Genomic DNA, 10,845 nt, shown 5'->3' with positions numbered 1-10,845 from the left:
CAATTCTGGCACTCAGCAAGGCTATCTAAAGATGTCTCTGTGTTCTGCACACCAGCACGGTACCCAGAATGGGTATCCAAGGTGGTCTGCTGCCCGTTTCGGAACCCAGAATGGGTATCTAAGGTGTTCTGCGCCCCATTCCAGTGGCAAACGCAGGATTTTGAAAGGGGGGTTTCCAAATAATTGGGTATAGACCAATGAAATAAAGTCTAACATATACTTTATTGCGTACTTCAACGACATAGACTGATGCACCACGACCCCCCTCCCTACCCCACATAGACTGATGCACCACGACCCCCCTCGCACCCCACATAGACTGATGCGCCACGACAACACCCCCTTCCCCACATAGACTGATTTACCATGACCCCCCCTCCCTCATGTAGACTGATGCACCATGACCCCCCCCACATAGACTGATGCACCACGACCATTCCCTCCCTCCCCCACGTAGACTGATGCACCACAACCCCCCTCGCCCCCCACATAGACTGATGCACCACGACAACACCCCCTTCCCCACATAGACTGATTTACCATGACCCCCCCCACATAGACTGATGCACCACGACCATTCCCTCCCTCCCCCACGTAGACTGATGCACCACAACCCCCCTCGCCCCCCACATAGACTGATGCACCACGACAACACCCCCTTCCCCACATAGACTGATTTACCATGACCCCCCCCACATAGACTGGTGCACCACAATAACCCCCGCTCCCCCACATAGACTGATTTACCATGACCCCCCATCCCCCATGTAGACTGATTTACCATGACCCCCCCTCCCCATGTAGACTGATTTACCATGACCCCCCGTCCCCATGTAGACTGATTTACCATGACCCCCCCTCCCCATGTAGACTGATTTACCATGACTCCCCTCCCCCACATAGACTGATGTACCACAAACACCCCCCTCCCACACAATATATCAGCATGCAGGCACCCTAATCATTCCACCCCCTCCCCCCCTGTATAGACTAGCAGCATAGGCTCCATGACTATCCTTTCCTCCCCTACACACTTAGTCAGACAGGCGACACATACAGGAATCATGATCATTCCCCCTCCCCCATAGACAGACAGCACCATCCCGCACATGTATCAAAGTATAATTTATTATGAAAACCGGCGCCCACCCCTCCCGGTTCCCGCACTAATGCTGGCCGATGTCCACATATTTTATTAAGTACCGGCGCCCGCGGCCTTCCTCCTACCCCAAACCCCCCACCGGTTCCCGCACTCACAGATAGCATAATGTATTATTAAATACCGGCGGTGCCGGCCCCGGCATATTCATACACATCACAGACCTAGACCTGGTCCCTGCTGTGCTGGAGTCTGCACTGAGTACGTCCCGTTGGCTGGCCGCTGGTGGGATGTGAATACACACTATGTGCCTCTCCCCTCTCAGCCTGAGAGGAACTGCAGCTCCCCCTACATGCAGTAGCCAGCCTCTCAGTTTGCAGCCGCGCAGGGAGAGACACTGAGAGGCTCAAGCTGCAGTCAGAACGCCGCGGTGTACTAAAAAAAAAAAAAAAAAATCCTCAAACTGCTGTGCAATAGATCAGCGGCTTGGGGGGGTTTCTAGGTACTCGGAAACCCCCCCTGCGTGCGCGTGTGCATTCCGGCACCCTGAACAGCTATCTAAGGTTGTCTGGGTGTTCTGCACACCACTTCGGCACATGAAACAGCAATCTAATGTGGACTGCATCCTGTTTCGGCACCCGGAAGGGTTGTCTATGATGGTTTGAGCCCTGTTCCGGCACCCGGAACAGGTATCTATGGTGGTCTGCCCCCTATTGTGGCACCCTGAACAGCTATCTAAGGTTGTCTGGGTGTCCTGCACACCATTCCGGCACATGAAACAGCTGTCTAAGGTGGTATGCATCCTGTTCCGGCACCCGGAATGGTTGTATAAGCTGGTCTGCGTCCCGTTCCGGCACCCGGAAAGGCTATCTAAGGTGTACTGCTCCCCATTCCGTCACCAGGAATGCTATCTACGGTGATCTGCTGCCTGGTCCGGCACCCGGAATGGCTGTGTAATGTGGTCTGGATGTCCTGCACCCCATTCCGGTACACAAAATAGCTATCTAATGTGGTCTGCGTCCCGTTCCGGCACCTGGAATGCTATCCTTGGTGATCTGCTGCCTGGTCCAGCACCCGGAATGGCTGTGTGATGTGGTCTGGATGTCCTGCACCCCGTTCTGGTACATGAAATTGCTATCTAATGTGGTCTGCGTCCCGTTCCGGCACCCGGAACGGCTATCTAAGGTGGGCTGCTCCCCATTCCGTCACCAGGAATGCTATCTTTGGTGATCTGCTGCCTTGTCCAGCACCCAGAATGGCTGTGTGATGTGGTCTGTATGTCCTGCACCCTGTTCCGGTACACAAAATAGCTATCTAATGTGGTCTGCATCCCGTTCCGGCACCCGGAATGGCTATCTAAGGTGGACTGCGCCCCGTTCCGGCACCCGGAATGCTATCCTTGGTGATCTGCTGCCTGGTCCGGCACCCGGAATGGCTGTGTAATGTGGTCTGGATGTCCTGCACCCCGTTCCGGTACACAAAATAGCTATCTAATGTAGTCTGCATCCCATTCCGGCACCCGGAATGGCTATCTAAGGTGGACTGCGCCCCGTTCCGGCACCCAGAATGCTATCCTTGGTGATCTGCTGCCTGGTCCGGCACCCGGAATGGCTGTGTAATGTGGTCTGGATGTCCTGCACCCCGTTCCGGTACACAAAATAGCTATCTAATGTGGTCTGCATCCCGTTCCGGCACCCGGAATGGCTATCTAAGGTGGACTGCGCCACGTTCCGGCACCCAGAATGCTATCCTTGGTGATCTGCTGCCTGGTCCGGCACCCGGAATGGCTGTGTAATGTGGTCTGGATGTCCTGCACCCCGTTCCGGTACATGAAATAGCTATCTAATGTGGTCTGCGTCCCATTCCGGCGCCCGGAACGGCTATCTAAGGTGGGCTGCGCCCCGTTCCGGCACCCAGAATGCAATCCTTGGTGATCTGCTGCTTGGTCCGGCACCCGGAATGGCTGTGTAATGTGGTCTGGATGTCCTGCACCCCGTTCCAGTACACAAAATAGCTACCTAATGTGGTCTGCGTCCCCTTCCGGCACCCGGAACGGCTATGTAAGGTGGACTGCGCCCCATTCCGTCACCAGGAAAGCTATCTTTGGTGATCTGCTGCCTTGTTTAGCACCCAGAATTGCTATGTGATGTGGTCTGTATGTCCTGCACCCTGTTCCGGTACACGAAATAGCTATCTAATGTGGTCTGCATCCCGTTCCGGCACCCGGAATGGCTATCTAAGGTGGACTGCGCCCCGTTCCGGCACCCAGAATGCTATCCTTGGTGATCTGCTGCCTGGTCCGGCACCCGGAATGGCTGTGTAATGTGGTCTGGATGTCCTGCACCCCGTTCCGGTACACAAAATGGGATCAGTACTAATTGCCGCCCGTCGGAATCCCGGCGGTCGAAATCCCGACGCCGGAATCCCGACCACACAATCCCGACAGGGGTGGTGAGCGGAGCGAAGCCCCTTGCGGGCTCGCTTCGCTCGCCACGCTGCGGGCACGGTGCCTCGCTACGCTCGGCACACTATTATATTCTCCCTCTATGGGTGTCGTGGACACCCACGGAGGGAGAATATGTCGGGATTGTGGCGGTCGGGATTCCGGCGTCGGTATTTCGACCGCCGGGATTCCGTCCGGCGGCATCCTGACCGCATCCCCACAAAATAGCTATCTAATGTGGTCTGCGTCCCGTTCCGGCACCCGTAACGGCTATGTAAGGTGGACTGCTTCCAATTCCGTCACCAGGAATGCTATATTTGGTGATCTGCTGCCTTGTCCAGCACCCAGAATGGCTGTGTGATGTGGTCTGTATGTCCGGCACCCTGTTCCGGTACACAAAATAGCTATCTAATGTGGTCTGCATCCCGTTCCGGCACCCGGAATGGCTATCTAAGGTGGACTGCGCCCCGTTCCAGCACCCGGAATGCTATCCTTGGTGATCTGCTACCTGGTCCGGTACCCGGAATGGCTGTGTAATGTGGTCTGGATGTCCTGCACCCCGTTCCGGTACACAAAATAGCTATCTAATGTGGTCTGCATCCCGTTCCGGCACCCGGAACGGCTATGTAAGGCGGACTGCTCCCCATTCCGTCACCAGGAATGCTATCTTTGGTGATCTGCTGCCTGGTCCGCCACCCGGAATGGCTGTGTAATGTGGTCTGGATGTCCTGCACCCCGTTCCGGTACATGAAATAGCTATCTAATGTGGTCTGCGTCCCATTCTGGCACCCGGAACGGCTATCTAAGGTGGGCTGCGCCCCGTTCCGGCACCCAGAATGCAATCCTTGGTGATCTGCTGCCTGGTCCGGCACCCGGAATGGCTGTGTAATGTGGTCTGGATGTCCTGCACCCCGTTCCGGTACACAAAATAGCTATCTAATGTGGTCTGCGTCCCCTTCCGGCACCCGGAACGGCTATGTAAGGTGGACTGCGCCCCATTCCGTCACCAGGAATGCTATCTTTGGTGATCTGCTGCCTTGTTTAGCACCCAGAATTGCTGTGTGGTGTGGTCTATATGTCCTGCACCCTGTTCCGGTACACAAAATAGCTATCTAATGTGGTCTGCATCCCGTTCCGGCACCCGGAATGGCTATCTAAGGTGGACTGCGCCCCGTTCCGGCACCCGGAATGCTATCCTTGGTGATCTGCTGCCTGGTCCGGCACCCGGAATGGCTGTGTAATGTGGTCTGGATGTCCTGCACCCCGTTCCGGTACACAAAATAGCTATCTAATGTGGTCTGCGTCCCGTTCCGACACCCGTAACGGCTATGTAAGGTGGACTGCTCCCCATTCCGTCACCAGGAATGCTATATTTGGTGATCTGCTGCCTTATCCAGCACCCAGAATGGCTGTGTAATGTGGTCTGGATGTCCTGCACCCCGTTCCGGTACATGAAATAGCTATCTAATGTGGTCTGCGTCCCATTCTGGCACCCGGAACGGCTATCTAAGGTGGGCTGCGCCCCGTTCCGGCACCCAGAATGCAATCCTTGGTGATCTGCTGCCTGGTCCGGCACCCGGAATGGCTGTGTAATGTGGTCTGGATGTCCTGCACCCCGTTCCGGTACACAAAATAGCTATCTAATGTGGTCTGCGTCCCCTTCCGGCACCCGGAACGGCTATGTAAGGTGGACTGCGCCCCATTCCGTCACCAGGAATGCTATCTTTGGTGATCTGCTGCCTTGTTTAGCACCCAGAATTGCTGTGTGGTGTGGTCTATATGTCCTGCACCCTGTTCCGGTACACAAAATAGCTATCTAATGTGGTCTGCATCCCGTTCCGGCACCCGGAATGGCTATCTAAGGTGGACTGCGCCCCGTTCCGGCACCCGGAATGCTATCCTTGGTGATCTGCTGCCTGGTCCGGCACCCGGAATGGCTGTGTAATGTGGTCTGGATGTCCTGCACCCCGTTCCGGTACACAAAATAGCTATCTAATGTGGTCTGCGTCCCGTTCCGACACCCGTAACGGCTATGTAAGGTGGACTGCTCCCCATTCCGTCACCAGGAATGCTATATTTGGTGATCTGCTGCCTTATCCAGCACCCAGAATGGCTGTGTGATGTGGTCTGTATGTCCGGCACCCTGTTCTGGTACACAAAATAGCTATCTAATGTGGTCTGCATCCCGTTCCGGCACCCGGTATGGCTATCTAAGGTGGACTGCGCCCCGTTACAGCACCCGGAATGCTATCCTTGGTGATCTGCTACCTGGTCCGGCACCCGGAATGGCTGTGTAATGTGGTCTGGATGTCCTGCACCCCGTTCCGGTACACAAAATAGCTATCTAATGTGGTCTGCGTCCCGTTCCGGCACCCAGAACGGCTATCTAAGGTGGACTGCGCCCCATTCCGTCAACAGGAATGCTATCTTTGGTGATCTGCTGCCTTGTACAGCACCCAGAATTGCTGTGTGATGTGGTCTGTATGTCCTGCACCCTGTTCTGGTACACAAAATAGCTATCTAATGTGGTCTGCGTCCCGTTCCGGCCCCCGTAACGGCTATGTAAGGTGGACTGCTCCCCATTCCGTCACCAGGAATGCTATCTTTGGTGATCTGCTGCCTGGTCCGGCACCCGGAATGGCTGTGTGATGTGGTCTGTATGTCCTGCACCCCGTTCCGGTACACAAAATAGCTATCTAATGTGGTCTGCATCCCATTCCGGCACCCGGAACGGAAAACTATGGTGGCCTGCGTCCTATTCCGGTACCCAGAATGGCTATCTACGGTGATCTGCGCCCTGAATGGCTATCTAATGTGGTCTGCGCCCCGTTCCGGCACCCGGAACGGCCATGCGCTCTGTTCCAGCACCCGGAATGCTATCTACGGTGATCTGCTGCCTGGTCTGACACCCACAATTGCTGTGTAATGTGGTCTGAGTTTTCTGCACCTCCTTCCTGCACCCGGAACAGCTATCTAAGGAGACTTGCAGCCCATTCCAGCACCCGGATCGGATATCTATGGTGGTCTGTGCCCCGTTCTGTCACCCGGAATGGCCATCTAAGGTGATCTCCGCCCTATTCCGGCAACTGGAAAGTCCCACTCCTCTCCTATCTGTAGTTTTTGGTTACAGTGCAAACCCCTGTACCCCTGCCATGGACCCCTCGCTTCTATCTCTCAAAATCTTGCAGCCTTCTGCCTTCTCCCGGCTCTTTTGTCAGGCAGCATTGCGTCTTCATTATAGCAGACGCACGACGCTGCCGGGAGCCAAGAACCGGCGCTACTATATCAGTGCCTATTTCTGCCGGGACAATGGCAATACACCACTGGCTAGTATGTGGGGCATGCGAGGGGACAAAGACAGAATTTTTTCTCCTGCAGCAAAATCTGCAACTATAGACTTACATGCTGGGGGCCGCCCAGCATAGGGCAAGGCCACCCAGAATGAGTGGCGCCAATTTAATTGTGAACGCATTGATTAGAGGCCGACCCTGCTTGTGCAGCCTAGGCTGGCTGCGTAGACAGGGGCACCGCCGCCATGTTTCCATAAGCAGGAAATGCAGGCGACATCATATACCTGTCCCCAAAACGTCCATGACACGCCTGCGTTTCCGATGTCCTCTCCCCCAATGCCACATCGCCGCCCGTCAATCACCTAACGATCGCATGCTTCTGGGTGAAGGATCGCACACGCGCATTATAGCCCAGTGATCAGTCATAGCTGCACGGGGGGGCCTGACAGCAGAAGCCTCATTCTGTTGACCCCCATACTATAATGTAAAAACAAAAAACCTTCTAAGCGACATGGGGGGTGACATGTGCCTGTGTGCCCCCATCCCCCCCCTTTCAACGGGCAAGGGGTAATTAATTTTTTTATATGTATAACACTGTATTTTCCCTCCCAGTATGCAGCAAGTGGCTATATATGACTTGTATGTAGAACAGCACATCTGTGTAACCATCTCCCTGTGCTGCTCCCCCCTCCCTCTGTCCGGGCGCAGCAGCAGCAGCGGGGCAGGAGGCTGTTATGTCTCCCCGCACACAGCAGCGCACGGACCTGTCCGCCCGTCCGCTGTGTGTGCAGGGCTGACAGTCTCACGGGAGCAGCAGCCGCAGCTTCGTGAGGGGAGCCGGCTCCAAGCTCTCGCTCCCCTTCTCCCCGCTGACTGCCTGTTAGGTACACGCCCCCCGCACGGACACGCGCTTACAAAGCTCCTCAGCGGCAGGGGTCGCTGCAGGCAGCAGGTCTCGTCCGGCGTTCCGGAACTTGGTCCGGTCCGGCTTTCACCGAATCCCAGCTATTATACTTGTGCAATAATGGCAGCGTCATTAGCTTCTCCGCTGCCCTCTCAATATTTATAGCAGCTCTGAGAGAAGGTAGGTGAAACATAGACAGTACATGTATCAGTACGGTATCAGTCTTCTTCCTGCTAACCCAATGTTTACAGCTGCTATGATAGGCGGCAGCAGGATGGACTTCCACAGTGCTGTCGGTCTACGTGCTTCTAAACTAGCTGTTGCTTGGCACTGGCTACAGCCCTGCAGCCCTCCTCCGCTGTGTGTTACAGCTCTTAGCAGCGGGAAGGCACCCAGGAACCGAGCACTCTCCGAGGGATCTCCAGGCTACCTGATCAGCGCAAATGAGCCTCTTTTATATCCCTAAACAGACGGGCTTGTGCTGATCAGTAGTTTCTAATTGGTCCTCCCACCACCACTACAACCAATAACTGTCCCTTGCTGTGTGCGGCTCGTGGTCAGCGCGAGGATACTCGTTTTGATTCCCTGCAGCTCATTACTCTGCCAGCACGCGATTAGCATGAGGGCCCACTTTGCCGCCATGCAGACCATCACTACAGCAGCTTGCAATCACTGCAGCATGAGGGACCAATTAAAATGTCATAGTAAGTCTCACAAGACAGCTGCACCTGTCTCATGCAGTACAACTTAATTAACCATTTGTTCCCTTACAATAAGCTCCCTGACAACCATCTATGTATATATATATATATATATATATATATATATAAAAGTAATGTACATTTTACACTTTCATATATTTATTAAATATTTTTAACTTCTTATTAATTTATTATAAATAATGCTCTAGTGTTATGAATTTTACTAAAACTTTTACCTTATTTATCTCTATATTTACTTATACATAAATATTGTTATTTATTATGTCAACACATGGCTACACACCCTATTAGAAGCTTGGTTGAGGAAGGGTTCAGATCACAGGTGGTGGGAAACAACATTCGGGCAATTTCAGCTATATCTTTTACATCCATTGAGTTAAAGCTAGTCCATGAAGATAGGTGGCTTACATTGGCAGGCTTAGAAATTTGGCAACTCTTTGATGGCACTGTGAGGATTCCAGCCAGGATGTAGGATACATTATCTATTTTTCAAGTCTACAAACATTTTCTTGTGCTCAGTGACATTTGTCAAACCAAGGAGCTTGACTGTGTGGTATGTGAGGTAGTGTATGAATAGGGGCAATAATATGCATTGCAGCTGTCATGTTCCTATTATAATAACAGATAACTGGTTAACTCCATGGGCAATGTTCTGTTTTGAGCATACGTGCATGCAGGGCGGGGGTTCCTAGTACCTAGAAACACTGGCATTCCCCAAGGCCGCCAATCTATTTTGGAGGATTGTCTGGAGGCTGGACGCTTAGGCTGGCACATAGGCAGAGCAGCTTCTCTCAGGCTGCTCTTACGACGTGCTGTGAGAGGCTTATTACTTCACTCCTGACCAGCGGGCAGGCAGTGACTACATAACTCTGTGGAGCACAGCAAGGTAAGACTCTTAATAGCGGTGACCAGGTGCTGTCTGTCTATGCAGGATGGGGGGAAATGAATGTTGGAGCAGTGTCTGTCTGTCTATGGAGGGAAGGGGTTTGCTGGGGAGTTATGTTGGTGCTGTGCTTGTCTGTCTATGGAGGGAAGGGGGGTTGCTGGAAGGGGTGTTGGGAGTTGCTTGGGGGGGTGTTGGAAGGGGGGTTGCTGGAGGGGAGTGGTGTTGGTGCTGTGTCTGTCTGTCCATGGAGGGAAGGGTGTTGCTGGAGGGGTGTTGGTGCTGTGTTTGTCTGTCTATGGAGGGAAGGGGGGTTGCTAGGGAGGGAGTGGTGATGGTGCTGTGTCTGTCTGTCTATGGAAGGAAGGGGGGTTGCTGGGGATGTTGGTGCTGTGTCTGTCTATGGAGGGAAAAGGGGGTTGCTGGGGGGAATGATGTGCCCAAGTTGTCTGTTAATAAAGGGGGATGAAGGTGACTGTGCTATCTGTTTATGGGGGGGTGTCGGGGGGGGGGGGGGTGATGGTGACGTGTTCTTATATGTTTCAATGCCAAAAACGACGGCAAACTATGCCCTAACTTTTTCATGTTGCACTAAAGAATTAAATTTTTCACCAAGTCCCCTGAGTGCCATCTGGTTTCTTCAACATTGTGGGGAGGGACGCGCCAGTCCCACGCCAGGGAACCTTTATTCTACTGTTACCTCTATAAGGAGGGCACCACGGCATTCGTTAACAACAGGGAGTGCCCACTCTACACCATTCCTGTTCATATATATATATATATATATGTAGAGGGAAGGCTACCAGTGCCACTATGCAACACTCTGTATTAACACTAATGTCAGAAACTTGCTATGTGTCCATGCATGCAGTCTTCTATGTCACTCCTTTGTATATAGAGGGCGTCAGCTGTATCTTAAATAAAATTAGCACTGGTATGTATGCTAGGTAAAGGATTAAATAGAAAAAACGGATGAGATATTTCTAAGCGACCACTGGTGACATATGTACATAAATAGATTGCGTGATCATTTAAAAAAGAAAAAAAGGCATTTTGTTTCCCCAGCACACTGAATGATAACAGTAACTAGATGTAAATTCCACATAATAATAGAATTCAGAGATCTTCGTTACATATATTTGCGCAAATGTATGGTTAAGCCCCAAAGCCGCATCAAGGCGTCTCTGTATATTTTGAGTCCCTAGCGCTATATCTAGGTGCGGGGTGTGGCATCCCAAAACACCAGCATAAGCCAGAAAGCCCATGGTAGCATACCAGTGAAAAAACTATAGTGTTAATAAATTAATGTTAGGAAGCCGAAGCTATGAAGAAGGTGATACAAAAATGAAATGTAATTAAAATGGAGAGATAGTTTTAAAGAAATGAGTGTGTGAAAAGTGTTAATAGAATGTAAAGGTATGCCACACTTAAGCCATCCAGCTTAGCCAGTCCAGAGGCACCACACCTCACACCTCCATTACCCCAATCTGGGTCTATGATTACC

General features: G+C 52.5%; 1 long non-coding RNA gene across 3 annotated transcripts in view; it reads left to right on the top strand.

Moving 5' to 3' along the window:
• The first annotated feature begins 7,650 nt into the window (after nucleotides 1–7,650).
• The window catches only part of LOC134948953 (uncharacterized), a 132,358-nt gene continuing 129,163 nt past the window's right edge, over nucleotides 7,651–10,845 (top strand). For 2 of the 3 annotated variants that reach the window (XR_010183068.1, XR_010183066.1), the window contains exon 1: nucleotides 7,651–7,916. This is a non-coding gene — a long non-coding RNA (uncharacterized LOC134948953). Of the gene's footprint in view, nucleotides 7,917–7,941; nucleotides 8,441–10,845 lie in introns of those variants that run through there. The other variant, XR_010183067.1, reaches the window with a different exon arrangement.

The sequence above is a fragment of the Pseudophryne corroboree genome, chromosome 8 (genome assembly GCF_028390025.1).
Source record: "Pseudophryne corroboree isolate aPseCor3 chromosome 8, aPseCor3.hap2, whole genome shotgun sequence".
NCBI lineage: Eukaryota > Metazoa > Chordata > Amphibia > Anura > Myobatrachidae > Pseudophryne > Pseudophryne corroboree.
Note: the sequence above shows the minus strand (reverse complement) of the source record. Positions and strands in the feature narration are given on the sequence as shown.